Source organism: Neovison vison, chromosome X (assembly GCF_020171115.1).
Source record: "Neovison vison isolate M4711 chromosome X, ASM_NN_V1, whole genome shotgun sequence".
In the NCBI taxonomy this organism is placed as follows: Eukaryota; Metazoa; Chordata; class Mammalia; order Carnivora; family Mustelidae; genus Neogale; species Neogale vison.
Window position 1 is genome coordinate 1,936,964 of NC_058105.1, and position 16,624 is coordinate 1,953,587.

Genomic DNA, 16,624 nt, shown 5'->3' on the forward strand with positions numbered 1-16,624 from the left:
TGAGCCCTGTGCCGGCCACTGACAGCGGCGAGCCGGCCGGCCTGCCCAGTGTCCCAGGAAGCGGCCACCGTCACCCACAGCCCCATGTGACCACTGGGAGCCCCGCTCCCCCTGGGTCTAGAGCCCAGGGCTTTGGCAGCCCGCCTCCCTGTCCCGCCGGGTCCCCTTCCTCCCGTGGCCCGTGCAGCCAGCCTGCAGCCGGGCCAGGCCACGGCCCGCGCCCGGCACGGGCTGACACCACGCTGAGGAAGGCTCCCACGGGCGAGGGGAGGGTTTCCACAGAGCCAGAAAGCGAGGTGGGGAGCAGGGCTGAGGTCCGCAAAGGAAACCGAGGGAAGAAAGTCAAGGCAGGCAAGGAGCTGGGACAGAACGCCCCCGAGAGCAAAAGAGAAAACCGCACAGAGAGACAACAGGCTCCACAGGCAGAAGCTGAGGGAGGTGAAGGACAGGTGGGTCCAAGACGGGAGAACAGGGGTGAGCCTTGCAGCTCCTGCCCACCTGGCCTGCTGTCCAGAGCCACGTGTGGGTGGGGTCTAGAAGGTTCTGCCTGGGGATATGGCTGGGCCCGGATCCCCTTCCAGGCGCAGCAGCACCAGTTCAGCGCCCTCGGCGGAGGACCGGAGACACAGGGTGTCCTGGTCCAGCTGCGGTGCCCGCCTACAAGAAGCATCCAGGCCCAGGAGAGGGGAGATGCGGGAAAAACAGGGTCTGGGAGGGGAGCTCTTGTTTTCCCGGGTGAGGCGGCGGCTTGGGACCTGGAGACGGGAGAGAACACATGACCTTGCACACAAGGGGAATCTTTGTCTGCTTGTTTGTTTGTTTTTTACTGCTTATTGGCAACCCACTCAAACGTGTCTGGCGGTAGAAGACTCACTGAGCTTCAGCGTCCCGTCCCTGCCGCAGTGGCCCCGCCATCGCACTCTGTGAAAGGAGTGCGTCACAAAAGACCCTACCCTATAGGGACAGAAGGAGTATGAGAGGTTCCTTAGGGCCAGGGGTAAGGGTCGGGTGGGGCAGGGATAGAGGTGACAGCTGAAGATACCAGTTTTCTTTGCCAGCTGAGGAAAGTGCTCTCGAGTTGACAATGGCGATGTTGCACACTGAACATGCTAAAAACCACTGAATTGTATATTTTATTTTATTTTTCTAAAGATTTTGTTTATTTATTTGTCAGAGAGTAAGAGGGAGCGAGAGCACAAGCAGGGAGAGCTGCAGGCAGAGAGAGAGAGAGGGGGAAGCAGCTCCCCGCTGAGCAGGGAGAACGATGCGGGGCTCGATGCCAGGACCCCGGGATCATGACCTGAGCTGAAGGCTTAACCCACTGAGCCACCCAGGAGCCCTGAACAGTACATTTTAAATAAAAGAATTTTATGGTATGTGAATTATATCTTAATAAAGCTCTTTCTAAAAAGGGAAAAAACCCCACCATGTAAGGTACGCCCATTGCCCCAAGGAGCCTTTAGCTGCATCTGAGGCCCCACCTAGCCCTGTGCACCCGCCCATGCTGCCCTCCACTGGCCCTGCAGTGCTCCGGGGGCTGGGACCCCAGGAGCCCACACTCACGTCCTTGGCCTCCAGGAGTCCTGGTGGTGGTTGGAGCTCTCCTGGGAAAAGGCACTCTGGGGGCTCCAGGGATGAGCTCTGAGCCCTGTGGGGAGGGGGGCACTCTTGTTTCTTGCCTTCCCAGGCCCACACCCAGCACCAGAGGTTCAGAAGGGCTTCCTGGAGGAAGTGACTTAAAGTATACAAGAGAAAAAGGAGGGAAGAGGAACATTGGTAGTGAAAGGACTAGCACACCATGAGGAGTAGCGGGGAGAGAGTATCACCCCAGTTAGGTGGGGCAGCCTCGTGTCCCCTGCATAGTGCACAGCCCTGGAGGTGTTGGTGTTGGCCAGGCGTGCCCCCGGAGGGAGCTTGGGGGTGACGATGGGGGATGCATCTGGGGCAATATTTCCGTAAATATGGCTCTTGTGCCTGGAAAGCTCTCGTGTCTGTGGTTTGCCACTGAGTCACTCGGCCGGCCTGGCCCTCTAATTTGGGGGCCACTCCCAGACCAGCCAGGCAGTACCTCAGTTCCCCAGTCCTTCCCCTTCCTGCTCTCTCCCTGCAAGCCCAGGAACAACGTGAACCCCAGCTGGGAGCAACCCGTCCTTGTGGCCCCCTGTGCTCTGGCTTCCCCAGGCTAGGAGGAGGCCGCAGGAGGCCGGGGAGGGCAGGCATGGAGGGCAAGGCCGGAAGGAAGCGCAGGCATTTCCTGAGGCCCCCAGGCTCTGAGGAGGCCCAGGCACAGCTGTCTTAGCTCTGCAAGAACACGTGGTACATGGGGCTGGCCAAGTCACGGGGGTCAGGGGGGCTGTGAGACGCGGAGCCCAGCCTCGGCCAGCATGAGCTCGTGGGGGACGAGGGCCCTCTCCCAGCATGTCCTGGACCTCCAGGACACCACCAGACAGGCCCCCAAAGCCTGAGTCTGGACACTTTTCTCGGGCTACGGAGGGCTGGCTGAGCCTGCTGGACCCCTGCTCAGAGCTTCCGGCCCTCCCCTCACTGTCCCAGCCCACTCCCCAGGAGCCAGCCTAGAGCCCCAGAGTGCAGGGCGGGTGCAGGAAGGTCGCAGGGCGGGGGAGTAGTCAGGAGACAGGGCCAGCAAGGGCAAGGCAAGGGCAAGGCAAGGGCAAGGGTGTTAAGACAATGGGGTGTGTGCTGGAGGGTAAGGAGCTGAGAGGAGGGGGAGGTAGGCTGCTAAGCGGCTGCTGGGGGGGGGACTTCTGGGGCAGGGCAACCTAAGCCCCTTGCCATCCTGTGTGCCTCTGTGTGAAGGGCCTGGAGTCAGTCGCAGCCTGTCCCCAACAGCTGGCTTGCAGCTGTGTGTGCCCTGCCTTCGAAGTTGGGGGGGGTTCTGGGAGAGAAGCAGTGCACACGGCAGGCAAGCTTTGGGTCATGGCCCCCCTTTCAGCAGGAAACCCTGCCTCTGGTGGGGCTCCCTGGAGTGTAGAGTCTGGAAGCCTGGGACGTGGCCCCCAGGTCAAGGTCCAGCGGCTTGAAAGGGGTCCCTACCAAGGTGACAGCAGTTGAGAGAGCTCCCCCTGAGCTCCAGCCCACCCAGCTGCTGGGCCCATGAACCTCTGGGGCCTGGAAAGAAGAGCACGGCCCTGAGCTCCAGGGGCCCTCTGCCAGCCCCCTCCTCCGGCCTTCCTGGCCTCGATGCTGGGCTCTGTCTGCCTCTACACGTCGTCACCCCTCCCATCTCTTCTTCCTGGTTCCTCGCTGCTTCCTCAGATCTCCCATCTGTCTCTCTGTCCCTTCCCTGGGCACTGAGTCGGTCAGTGAGCCCGCCCTTCCGCGGCCCGCGCCGACGCACGTGCTACCAGACCAGAAGCCACACGGGCAGGCTTCTCCCAGCGCATCCTGGCTTCTGTGCTCAGGGCGGGGCCACAGAACAGGGAGGTGCCCAGCAGGGATGCAGCTCAGACGCGCATGGGGGTCACTTCTTGAGCAAGTGACCCCGCCCAGAACTTAGGCAAGATCTCTGAGAGGGCCCTCTAGGCTCCTGGGCACCGCGGCCCCTGAAGCCAAGCCAGCGTCTCCAAGTTCACGGCCTCACAAGTGGGCCTCACTCACAGTCTGCTGGCCTCATCCACTCCCAATCTCCACACCCTCAGTGGCGGGTCAGCGACAGTGGGGGGGGGGCAGGCCCGTCGTCAGCAGGGAGCAGTCCTTTCTACCCAGAGCATCCTTGGAGGCTAGAGTCAAACATTCAGGCATTTGGACATTTGGGAGCCCTGAGGTAACATACCTAACTGGGCTCAGGAGACCGTCTGGGTGCAGGGGGCTGGGAACCATCCCTGATGAGGCTACCCTTTGGACAGACCCAAGAGGGAGCCGAGCTGCGGCGGGGTGCGCCGAGCCTCCACTCTCTGGAAGCTTCCCAGTGCTGATAGCCAAGGTGTGGCCAGTGAAAGCCGGCACTCTCCATGCCACAGCTTTTTTTGACCTTCCCCTGAGGACATAATCACACAGCGGCTCTCTGCCCCAGGCTGCCAGGGCTGTAATTTCAGGGCCCAGAGGGGTCTCCACGGAGGCGGGGCCTGTGTCTAGCTATGTTTAGCGAGGCATGGTCTGGGGTGTGCCTAGATGAGGGAGGCATCTCTGGGCTGTCCGCGGAGCCGGTGAGACTCAGGGAGGCCATGAGGCGCCCTGGCACCCGCATGGTCTTCCCCCAGGGGGAGGCCAGCCCCTAGGAGTGTGCCTGCCTCTTCCTGCCGCCTGCTGGGCGAGGAAGCTCTGGTGGGGGCTGTGCGGAAGGACAGGCACAGGGGAGGGGGCTGGGCAACCAGTGTCTCTTAGGTTGGCCCTGCGTGGCTGCCGTCTTGGCGACTGCTCCAGGAATAGGGGCTGGGGGTGGCAGGGCCTGGGGCACCCCATGTTAGACACAGCCTGGCTCCTTCCTGAGCCTGTTTCTTCTGGATGCGGGGGGCCTCGAACCGAGCTTGCCACCACGTGGGGGTGTGAGGCAGGAGGCAGTCCCGGAACGAAATGTGCAGAAAGCTAGGCTGGGAGCCTGGTGAAGGAGCGGGGAGGCTGGCCCTCACCGCGGATAGCTAGGGCTAGAAAGGAGTAGGCTGGCTGGAGGAGAATTTGGAAGCTGATGGCCAGGACTCCGGGACTGTGGCTGGGAGGGGTGGACAGAGATACAAGGTTCTGCTGAGGTCCTGGAAGGAGATGTCGGTCCAGCTCCAACCGGTACACGTCTTCTCTCTGTCCCCATTCTCTACAATGGCACTTGTTGGCTTATGTGTCCCTTTTCTGGTCCCCACTGTCCGAATCCCCTCCCTTCCCCTACCTCAGTACCCCTGTCTCCACCCGAGGGCTGATGAGCGAGCAGCAGGTACAGGGTCAGGGACATGGGTGGAGAAGGGGTGGCTACAGGGCGCTGGTGGGGTGGTAGTGGTGGAGGGGGGCCTTGGTCCTGCCAGCAGGCATCACACATATTGTGCTCACTGCCCTGGCTGGGGCTCTGTCTGGGGATGTCGCACTGGGGCCATGCCAGGCCGCCTGAGCCATCTCCCCTCTAGGACGGAAGGCCCCTGGCCTGCAGCTGCGGACTCCCTCTGCCGTGAGCTCCTGGCCCTCACGAGAGAGTTGTACTCTTCGCATGGCAGCCTCTGTAATGAGCGCCGACGCGGCTTGGCCGGGGCATCCTCGGTCACAGGCCAGCTTCTTCCTGGGCTACTCTCCTCCCCTGCCCGAGGTGGTGTCCCCAAGAGCCTCCCAGTAAACTTCCTGTGAGCTGACCCTTTCCTCTTAGCCCTAGTGGGCTTCTGGGGAGCTTAGTGGCCAACACCCATGGCGGCTTGGCCGCATCTGCGGGCGGATCGTCCAGGGTTGGCTTCTAGGCCTGGGGTCAGCCCACCTGACAGCACCCCACAGGCCAAGGAGCTTCCAGGCTGCAGTGGAATTTACCACAGTAACACCTGTGGGCTGCCCCTGTCTGTCCCTCTCGTCCTAGCTCAAGGCCAGGTTGCCCTGACAAACTGTGGGCCCTGGGATGTGGCCCTTCTTGTCCCAGGCCCTTGGACCTCATCTGCTCAGCAGAGGTGAGAGCTGCCAGGCGGAGAGGACGGCAAGGGAGGGGCATCTCCCAGCCTGAACTTCCTGCGCCTGCCAGGCCCTGACCTCTGTGACTGGGGAACGAGGGGACTGGGGGCTAACTGTAGCAGGAGAGCAGGGGACCAGGCCGGGCAGCCAGCTGGGGAGGAGGGGTCATGAGAGCTGGGAAAGCAGCAAGCCCTCCCTCCCACAGGGGCCAGCGCCTTGAGGGCTGCTGACCTCTGACCCAGCCCAAACAGGAAGTGCCATATCTGTGGGCCCGGGCCCCAGCGAAGAAGGAATGCAAGGATGAGTCCAAAGCAAACACTCCCAAGCTTCCCAGGCCTCTCCCCGCCCCCTGCCTGAGTCTGGCCCTTTCTCTGCTGAGAATTTGGGGGTAGAGCGGGGGTGAGGGTTGGGGGTCGGGGCCTGGCTGTAGGATGGGACCCGCACAAGACTCGCAGTTCCCCAGCCCAGACCCCAGCCATTGGTGGTGGCCGGGCAAGGACTCTGCAGCGAGTACTTGGTCCCGTTTCCTTCACTCCGCCCACAGCCGGGTAGCCCTGAGAGCTAGGGCTGGTCCTGCTCCTGCTGCGTCCTTGATGCCTGTCACTTAGCTGTCTCTCTGGCCCCCAGACCACCATGAGCCTCCGCCACCTTGGGGGCAGGGGCTAGATCAGCTGTGCTCTCTGCTGCTCCTGGCCTCCCCAGCATCTGGTGCAGCGGCATCATGAGCCGTCAAGACTGACCTGGTGACCCTCTCCTGTTCCTGTGTCCCCACCCAGCTGTCCTGTCCTGTCCTCAGGGCTTGGCAGGGCCGAGCTCTCACAGCTTACCTGTCTCTGCCCCTGCCACCCCCACCAGGCAGACAGGCTGTGACGCTGGCCAGGGGTCAGTCACCCCTGGGTTCCCAGGGCCAGGCCTGGCCTCCCACAGACCACGCCCTCCCCACCCTTCGCCGGCACCAGGTCTCACAGGGGTACATCCGGGTCCCACGTCACTGCATGCCTGCCCCTGCCCCTAAGGCCTTTCAGTGGGGCCCTGGTGACCCACAGACTGGCCGGGGGGGATGTGTATGCACCAAGGTTGGGGGGAACCAGGGTAAGGGTCCTGGGAACTGGATTAGGGGCAGAGGGAGAGGCAAGGCCTCTCCGGCCTTGGTGCCGGTGTGAGCGCAGCGGCTTTAGAACAAAGGGCAGGCGCTCCTCCTCCTCCTCGCCGTGTCTGTGGGCCCACACCTGGTACAGGGATGCTTCCTGGAAGAGAGACACGGATGCAGTCTGAACCGCCGAGTGGCTGCAACTTGTGGAGGGTGACTTCAGTACCCTGGCCAGGGCAGGTAAGGGTGGGCACGCTCTTGGAGAAGCTTCTGGAACCAGGCTGTGTTTACTCCCTGGGGGCTCTTTGCAGAACAAATGCAGCTTAAATCCGGGAGAGACAGGGGCGGGTTGGTGGAGGCTCCTGGCTTGAATGAAATGCATTTACTGTGTTGGAGTACACTGAGTGAAGCGGCCTCAGCAGTCGGAGGGAAGGGGGAGCATCTGAAGCAGCAGTGTTTTCCAGATCTTTCTCCAAGTAGTGCAAAGATCAAGTACAGCTAGGCTTGCCCCCGCCACCAGTTTTAAAGGAGCAGGGTGCTCCTAGGAGCCCTCTGCCGCCCCCTCCCCCTGCTGAGGCCAGAGGACCGCGCTGGGTAGACCCCGATGCAGGAGAAGGTGTTGTGGGTCAATAAGGTTGTTTCCCAGGTGTGCGGAGATGAGCTTGGGGTCCTGAGCCACTCAGGGTCATAGATGGAATTCAGGGCCACGTGTCTATAGGGTGGGGACAGCAGAGTCAAGGAGAGGAGAGAAGGCCCCCAAGAGCGAAAGCAGGTATCACACAAGAGGAGAGAAGCAGAGGGTGGCAGGACGACCGAGTCACAGTCCCTGGACCCAAGGTGGTGGGTCAGGCATGTCCCTGCCGCCACCCAGCAGGTCCTCGCTTGAGGCTCAGCCCTTGTTGCTCTGGGCCAGGGCCCTCCCGCGTCCCCCTCGCCATGCCTGCCCAGATTTTTGCTGTCCGCGCCTCTCCCCCTGGGCTACCCTGGGCCCGCCAAGCAGCGGGCACAGCCTCCGGTTATGGCAACTGAGATGGAGAGATGGGGATGGTGAAGGGTTCCTCCCAGAGGCACCCCCCGCCTGGGAGGGACCCCTGGCCTCAGCGTGGAGAGCCAGCGGTGGGCTCCACCTGCTCTTGTGGCTCAGGTGCAGCACCCGAGGGCCGGCAGCTGGGTTGTGGTGCAGAGTCAGATGCTGAAGGCCCCCGGGGCACCAGCCACAGGTCAAGGGTCTCCAGCTTGCTGCAGGAGGGCGTACAGGCGTGGAGTGAGGGAGGGGAGTCCGGCAGGAACTGGAGCCCACGGCCGAAGCCCCAAATCAAGGTGCCTGGTGCACACCCCAGAAGGGGGTGGGGGGTTGGCTCCTTGACGGCGGTGGCAGAGGCTGCCAGAGCTCCCAGCAGCTGGGAAAGGGTGAGGAGACCAGCTGCGGCCTGACTGTGAGCCCCGCCAAGCCTCGTCTGGCTTCTGCATCCTCCCCTGCCTGAAGAGCCTGGGAAGAGGGGATCTGGGTGGGGTCCTTCCTTGTTCACTGCACGGCTAGTGAGGCCAGTCGTGCCCCCAACTCAGGGACTCCTCGAACGTTCGAAGGGATGAAGGAAGCTCACCCCAGCCTGGTCTCATGGCCTATGTCCTCTTGTCCTCTTGTCCCTATGCTCTCTTGCTGTCTTCCTGTCTTACCCGGGCTGATAAGCAGGAGAAAGATGGGGAGGGAAAGAACACTAAGGGTCTCCCAGGGGTCAGGGCTGGGGATGCTGAGGGATCAGGGAAGCAGGCAGTAAAGCTTGGGTGGCCGTGAGCCCAGGTCACTCACTCCGTGGCAGGCCATGGATCAGGACCAGGGTCGGGTGATGAAAACCAGAAACACTGGGTCAGACAGGAAAAGTGCCCCCCCCACCAGCTTGCTTTGCCAGCAGCCCCCTCTCCTTCCAGCAGCTTGACTGGCCGCCAGCCCCCTGCCCAGGCCCCGTGGTGGGAGTGGACCAGCGGCTGGATGGCCCCACCCTAGGCTGCTGTCTGCTTCCCTTTGCCCCCTTGGCAAGAGGGGGAGAGGAAAAAAGAATAATTAAACCCAAACGTCCTGGTAACTTTTTCCTGGAACAGCAGGGTGCGGGGCAGGAGGCTCTGGTCCTTGGAATGTCAGGTCGGAATGTCTGTTGACCCCCACATATCACCACCCCCTGTCCTGCCGCGCTGGTCGCCAGACCCATGGATTGTACCCCCCAGCTCTCCTGCTGCTTCCCAGACCACATCCTACTCTGCAGGCAGGGCCCATGAGAGCTGGGTCTCCTCCTGGACCCCTTTGGCTGGTGCCTCCACCCAGCTTTCCGAACCAGATCATAGAGCCTCGTCCTGGACCCTTCCTGTGGGGGTGAATAGTGGTCCCAAACATATCTGCCCAGAACCCGTGAACGCGAACTTATTTGGCAAAAGGGTCTTTGTCGATGTAAGCAAAGGATCTTGAGATGAGCTCCTCCTGGATTAGGGAGGACCTCAAATTCAACGATAAGTGTCTTATAAGAGACAGAAGGGAAGAGACCCAGAGCCACACGGAAGAGAAGGCCATGCGGCAGCAGAGGCTGAGACTGCAGTGACGCGGCCATGAGCCCAGGAACACCTGGGGCCACCAGCAGCTGGAACAGGCAAGGAAGCATTGTCCCCTGCAGAGAGAGTGCGACCCGGCTGACACTTCGATGTTAGACTTCTGGCCTCCAGAGCTGTGGGAGTAGAAATCCCTGTGGGTCCTGAGCTCCCCAGTTTGTTGTATCTGTCTGGTAACCCCCAGGAAACTCATATGCTGTTCTCTTCCATGCCCCTTCCTGCCCATCTCCCCCTAGCTAAACTCGGAAGCCGAACCGTTCTCAGTGCCCACGCTGTCCCTGTCTTGGCCCACGGTGCCACCCAAGAAAGCTGGCTGGGAGCCTACAGGGCGAATCCAGGTATGGGCAGAGGAAGGGGTTCCTGTGACTTTGGGGATTTTGCTGGGTGGGCGGCACAGGGAAATCCTGGAGGAGTAGGTGGGCAGCTGAGGGCCCGGGTCACCCTGAGCCCTAGGCACGGAGGCCGATGACCCACCTGAGACCCTCCTCCTTACTCTCTGGGTTGTTCTGGCCACCACGTGCCCGTCGGGGTAAAGCTTGGACTGTGCCAGGGCAGGTGGCAGCACTCATGGGAGTGCAAGCGTGGGAGGCCAGCTGGTCCTTCTGGAGCCCGTTGTGGCTGAGCCCCAGCACGCTTAGGCTGCAGCCGTGGCTCAGCATGCCCTCGGTCACCTCCTTGATGACACTGGTGCCCACGTGCAGCTTCTAAGGCTGGGGCTGAGGGTGAGGGTCCACCCGCCCGGCCCGACTCCCCGTCCCTCTGTCCCTGGCCCCATCTGTGGGACCCAGGTGTCACCGTCTCTGCTGCTCCTCCAAGCCCCACAAGGCACAGCCCCAAGGAGTGCCATCAAGCAAGGGGGCCACGTGGCCCAGGGAGGGCCTGAGCCTTGTTCAGGGACACCCGGAAAGTCCTAGACTATCCCCAAAGCCCATCTCCAGGCCTCTGGAAGTTTGGGTCAGCCAGAGGAGAGGACCCTGGACACCAAGGCCTTGCGGGTTTATCTTTGAAACTGCCTTCCCGGGCAGCTGTACCTGCTGGCTGCAGGTTGCCTGCAATCTCGGCTCCCCTGGCCTAGGAGCTCACCTGCAGGGAGGTTGGCAGGCCCGGACGAGGTGGGGTGGGGGACGGTCCTAAGACAGTTTCGGTCTGGCCTCAGGTAGAGCAGGCTGCGAAGGGGTCGGAAGGGCTCCCTTCCATCTCTAGCGTCAGCAGCTGGCTGAGCCCTGCAGGGCAGGTGGGCGGAGGGGCAGTGAGCCCTCTGCAGAGCTCCAGAGGCCCCCTGAGGGAGACTCCCCACCCCTAGAGGCCAGGGCTGCTTTCCCAGGCCGGTGCTCCCTCCTCTGTCCCCCAGCCAGTACCCCCCCCACCCTGGGGCAGACCCTTCCCTCAACCACGCCTTCCCTCGGCCTCCCTGGCTCCCCAGGCCCCCTCAGCCCCTTCCCCTGGGGCCTGGCCACACCCCGGAAGCTGCTAGGCTGTCGTTGAGCTTGAGGTCCTGCAGGGAGGCGGGCAAGGCTGGCTGGCTCTGAGGGTAGCGAGTTCCCATCCAGGTTCAACCGCTCCAGCCGCGTCAGATTCTGGGGAACCGTGTGGCAGAGGGGAGAAAAGAAGGCTGGGGACTGAGGTGTCACCAGCCAGGCTAGGCTTTCTGGGCATGGCTTTGGGCTGATCCTGCCCAGGGGACACCTATCTGGCTGCATTGTGGCTTCCCTGTTCCCACTTGGACCAGGTCCGTGAGGGTTTAGAGAGCCGCTACTCAGTTTCTTACAGAACCGACGCTCCCTTGTGGGGCCTGAGGATCTGTGCTGCTCTCCACACCCAGTTCTGGGCCGTGTCATCCCAAATCATTGGGTCCCCGCCATGCTGGGGACTCCGCGCAGCACCCCTTCCAGGCCTTAACCCCCAGGAGAGAAGCAATCGACACCTGGCGCCATCTCAGACCTGCCAGCCCCCCTCCCCAGGCTTGACCCCCTGGTCGCAGTGGGGGTGGGGGGGCCTGCTGCACACCAGGAAGGCATAGGGGTGCAGGCCTCGGCATCCAGCTTGTTCTTGCGCTGGGACCTTTGGCAATTTCATTCTCTGTGCAGACGTGGGGTGGTTTTATCCCCTCTGCCGGGACTTCCCCAACATGAGCCAGAGTAGCTGGCGGTTCTGTTTTTTTCTTTGAGAGTGAGAGAGCATGAATAGGGGGAGGAGTAAAGGCAGAGGGAGAGGCAGATCCCCCACGGAGCAGGGGGCCTGATGCGGGGTTCCATCCCAGGACCCCAGGATCCTGACCTGAGCCAAAGGCAGATGCTTCACTGACTGAGCCACCCAGGTGCCCCTGGAGCTGACTCTTCTGACTGTCCCAAGTCGGGGCATCTTCTCACTGCCAACCAGGACCCACAGGGAGGCGGGCCTTTTCCGGGGACCTCGAGGCAGCAGTCATAGTGGCTGAGGGTGTGGCCCTCTCACTCGGGTCACAGGGTGGGTATGGGGGCGGGGGTCACCTACCTGCCAGGTAGAGCACGGATAGGCCAGGGTCAGCCAGGGCAGGGATGTGTTTCGTCTTGAGATTGTTGCAGGCGACATCTGCCTGCCTGGGTCAGGACGCAGGAGGCAGGCAGAGAGGGCATGACCCGTTCTGCAGTGCCCAGGTCTGTGAACCTGTGTCTGGGCCCTTGCCAGCTTCTAGGCCTTTTCCACCCGCAGCCTGTGGTCTCCTTGGTATTGCTGCTACCTTGGCTTTGGCTGAGATCCTTCTTTTGATGCCGGCCCCCTGAGCCGGGGCGCTGGAAGGCCCCTGGAGGACAACAGACACGGCCCCAGGCTGGTCACAGAGCGAGAGGCCTGCCGAGGGACAGGAGATGCCTGGGCCCCCCGGGCCTGCCGGCAGATTGACCAGCCAAACTGCAGCACAGCACAAAGGACAACAGCTCAAATGGGGGCCCTGAAGCTAGGGCAGAGGAGCTGCCTTTGGAGGTTCCTCTCTGGCCTGCCCTGGGGCCGCTTAGGTCGGGCACACAGAGCAGGGTGGGGCCGAGGGGCCAGTGATGCCAGTGTGATTGGTGAGGACCAGACCAAGCCTCAGCCACTGGAGATCAGGCACAGCCCCGTCACCCGCTGCAGGCTCCATGTGGGGGTTTCCTGTCCTGGCCAGTTCTCACCTTTGGGAGGCCTCCTGGGCTTTGGGCCCTTTCTCCTGGCTCCCTGACCTCCTGTTTTCCTGCCTTGGCCCTCTTTGGTAGCCACTGCCCCCTCTTGGGCTTGGGGGATCCTGCTGGCCTGCAAGGGCCTGAGCGTGGCAGCCTGGGACCTTGCTTCAGCCCCCATTTCGGCATTGTGGCAGGGACTCCACTCTGCCCCCAGACTGCTGTGGCGCCTCCTTCCTCTGAGCCGGCCCTGGTCTGGCAGGAGCCTTCCAGCTGGGTGCTGCGGCCTGGCTGGGGGCTTTGTGGGCTCCTTCCTTGAAGGCAGGCTGCACCTGTGGCCAGTCCGGGTGCCCTTCCTCAGGTCTGTCCAGGCCGCTGTTGTCAAAGGTGTGCCGCGCCTGACCTGTAGAAGGGGCTGATAGAGACTGGCAGGAGGTGCTTGGCCCCCCACCTGGCGGAGAAGCCCCCCACCTGGCGGAGAAGCAGCACTTCCATCCTAAAGGGGCGATCAGTCACAGGTTGGCACCCCTCCCTCCTCTCTCCGCCCAAGACTCACTTCTGCTTGTCTCTCCTACCCTCAGGAGCTCTCGGCCTTCTGTCACAGACCCTGGAGGCCACCAAGTATCTCCTGCCTGCCCTTCCACAGCCCCAGAGCAGAGGATCCCAAGCACCAGAGAGAGAGCAGAGTGCAAGGTTACCCTGCCTGCCTCCCCTCTAACACAGGGCAGCCCCAACTTAACAAGCTCTGACCATGGGCATCCCTTGGGGGTCCTGGGCCCAACCACCAGCTCCTCCCATCCCACACCTGGGCCTCGGGGTGGGGCACACAAACACGGTCACACGCTAGCGGGTCTCCTGGGGCCCCTTGTGCTGCCTCTCCCAAGCCCTGAGTCCCGCACTTTCAGCCTCCCACACGTCTCCCGGTCTCTTCAGTAGTTATTAGGGCAGCTGACTCCCCACCCAGCAAACCTGGTTCCATTACTCCAGTCCCCTGGGGGGGCTTCCTTTCCTCCCCTGCCCTCCCCTTGGGCTATGGGCCCCAGGCCTCCCAGAGTCTGTCGTGTCCCCTTGCCCTCCAGAGAGGGTTTCCTGAGGCCCGTGGGTACCCCCCAAACCCCTTGGAAACACCCAAGGTGAGCACTAGGTGGGCAGCCTTGGGGCAGACTTGGGGTGACCAGGCTTCTCTCCTTCTGCCCCCACCCCTGGGGGGAGAGTCCAATAACAAAGTAGAGGGTCCCCTCCTGTCAGCCTTTTCCTGCTGGTGCCACCTACTCACCCCTGGGGGGTCCAGGCCAGCTGGGCAGCGGTGGCTGTGGGGTCAGCGGGCCCACAGGGGTTGGTGTGGCCATGGGCTCTCTCAGGCTCGGCCCCTGCTTGGCCAGGGCCCCTCCAGGGCAGCACCCCACCCAAAGAGCTGGGACTGGGAGCATCAAGCTCTTCATGGCCACTTCGCTTGGGCCAGCAGAGGGGAAGAACGGCTGGGAGAGGTGGAAGTGACTGCCACTGCAGGATGGGACGCGAGCGGGACAGTGCACCACAGTCCTGCTCCCTGACCTCCCGGCCCTGGCTGTAGCGCTAGGAGCCTCCCCCACCTACTCCAGTCCTCCCCCAAGAAGGACCCCCCCCCAAAACAAATACCTCCCTAGGCTTTGCCCTGAACCTCCCCCCAACAACCCCTTCTCCCACCTGAAGAGAAAGAGAGATTGATTTTTTTCTTGGACTTGAGTGCTCTTGGTCTTTTGCTCTAAGGCCTGCATTTATTCTCCACTGGACTGGGCCCAGGGTCCCCCATGAATGGGGTTTCTGTCTCTATACACAGCGGACCTGTGAGGCCCACCACAGGCCAAGCCGCCCGCCCCAGGCTGCCAGGTCCTATGGCCACGGCTGGGAAAGGAGAGGGGCTGGGCCTTGCAAGCAGCCTGTGGGCTTCTGCCATGGGCTCCGGGACCAAGGCCTCCCAATTCCTGCGCAAAGCACACTTGGGCAGAGCTAGGGTGGCAAGCATGGACCCCAGCCCTTAGGGCCCCAGCGGCCTCTGGGCACAGGCCAGCTCAGGCTGGTCCTTCTACCAGCTCCCTGGCTCCCTCGAGGCAGCTCCTTTCCCTGGAGCACCCCATTTTGTCCTCTGGAAAAAGCCGGGGGTGGGAAGTTCCACATCCCCCAGCCTCCCCAGCTGCACCCCACCCCCCACACTAAACTGTTTGTGAGCCCGGGGCCGCTGGGTCCCAGTGTAACCATCATCATCGGGCAGCCCCACAAGGCCCCCTTGCCTTGGGCGTGCCCTCTTGGTCAGAGGGACACCTGTGGGTCAGGATGGGTCGAGGTGAAAAGGAAGCCGGGCCTGAGGGAAGGGGGTGGCTGACCATTGGCCTCGGGGCCGACCCTCAGAAGGCCCCAGCCCCAGGCCTTGCTGTGGGAGCCGAGGGCGGGCGGGCGGGCGGGTCGGGGCTGGCAGAGAGGCCTCGCCTCACCACATGGCTCTTTGGGGCCAGCTTTGAGGAAGCTTTTCCTACAGTTCTGTCCAGCGTTGACTTATGTTTGGAAGCAGTCTGAAGAAATGAGTTAATTGTGGGCAAGGCTTGGGTGGAGGGGAGAGGGGGAAGTTGGGGGAGGGTGCAGGGAGAGGGGAGCAGGCCAGGAAGAGCCATGTGGAAGGAGCTTCCCACTACCATCTGGGGTTCAAGGTCTCCGTCCAGGGCCACAGAGGAGTGAGTGAGATGCAGGAGGGGGTGGGGGGCGGTCAGGGAGGGGAGCTTCCAGCAAGATGGTCTTTGCTGGGCTCCTCGACATTTGCACATGGGGGTCTGCGAGCAGGGTGCGATGGGGATGTGGGCGTTGCTGCCTTCAAGGAGCCCCCATGCCAGCTGACAGTCCTTTGAGAGCCACACAGGGTCCACTGGCACCCTCTTCCTTGTCCCATGCAGGCCTCTGGTTTATGGCCTGAATCCGGGACTAAGCCACACACAGACCAGAGGCAGAGACTGTCTGCGGAGTGCGCGTGATCAGGTACCTTGGGAGCCAAGGATGAAGCCTCCCATGAGCCCGCAGGGCCCTGGGGCACACAGGGTGTCCTGGGCTAGAGGATTGCTGAAGCTCTGGGAGGGGGAACCTTCAGGCAAGGGAGGCCAGAGATATGCTGGGGAGAGATGAGAAGTTCGAGAAGTTCGTCGAGAGCACTCCCAGCCTCCCCAGTACAAAGAAGGAAACGAGAGGGGGTAGGGCGTGCCCAAGTCAAGGCATTGTCTGAGGAGGGGTCGTGAGATGGGCCCTTGGAGGGGGACTGCGGCTGGAGCCCTTGCTCTGACCCTCCCCCTGCCTGGGGAGGGATTCTGGAATCCTGGCCCCCAACCCATTTCCCCTGTTCGTGCCGCTCCCCAGGCGCTGACTAAACATCCTGCCATCTGGTTCCCATTAGCTGGGCTGGGGGCGGGAGGAAGCCTGCTCCCAGGTTTCTCTGGCACGGCAGGCTGGAGGAGGGAGGGACCCCGCTTCTACCCACCTAGGCAGGAAGGGGTGAGGCCTGGGCCCTGTCAGTTTCCCAGCTCCTATGGAGTCCTGTCTTGCTGTGCTTCTCCTGCTGGGGACCCAGTGGCCACCTGGCCACCTGCTATGTCCAGTCTTGCAGCACCTGGACATCGTGGGGACCTCGAGGAAACCCCCAGCCTGCAGGGGTAGAGGGCTCAGCAGAACGAGACACAGCTCACTCGTGGACTTGGGCTGGGGCAGGCAGGGCCCCCGGCCAACACTAACCCTGAGCCTAGTGTCTGGAGCGCAGGGTGGGAGGGGTGTCGGGATTTTCCAGGAACCAGGGATACAGCCTGGGGGTTGCTGGAAAGAGTTTTGGGCTCACAGCTCTGCCCTGGACGGACTGGCCATGTGATGTCGGGAGCAAGTCTCCCTGCTCAGGGCCGCGGCCTCTCCATCTTAATGTAGTGGGTGTGCGCTGCTCACCAAGTTCTAGAATCTTCTCCTCCTGCCCTGCCCTGCCACGTGGCCCACTGTCCACACGCTCATGTACACCCATTCACACACGTACCCATACAAGTCGGGAGGAGGGGCCAAAGCAACACTTCCGTCCCTCAAGTCTCCTTAGAACCGCAGAGCTGACAGTTCTCACATCAAGAGAGGACTGGAAAACGGGTTCTTCGCTCAGGGAATGTTCCTGGGCCCCCTGCTCCGGGTGACACCATGCCGGGCACTGTGTGGGGAG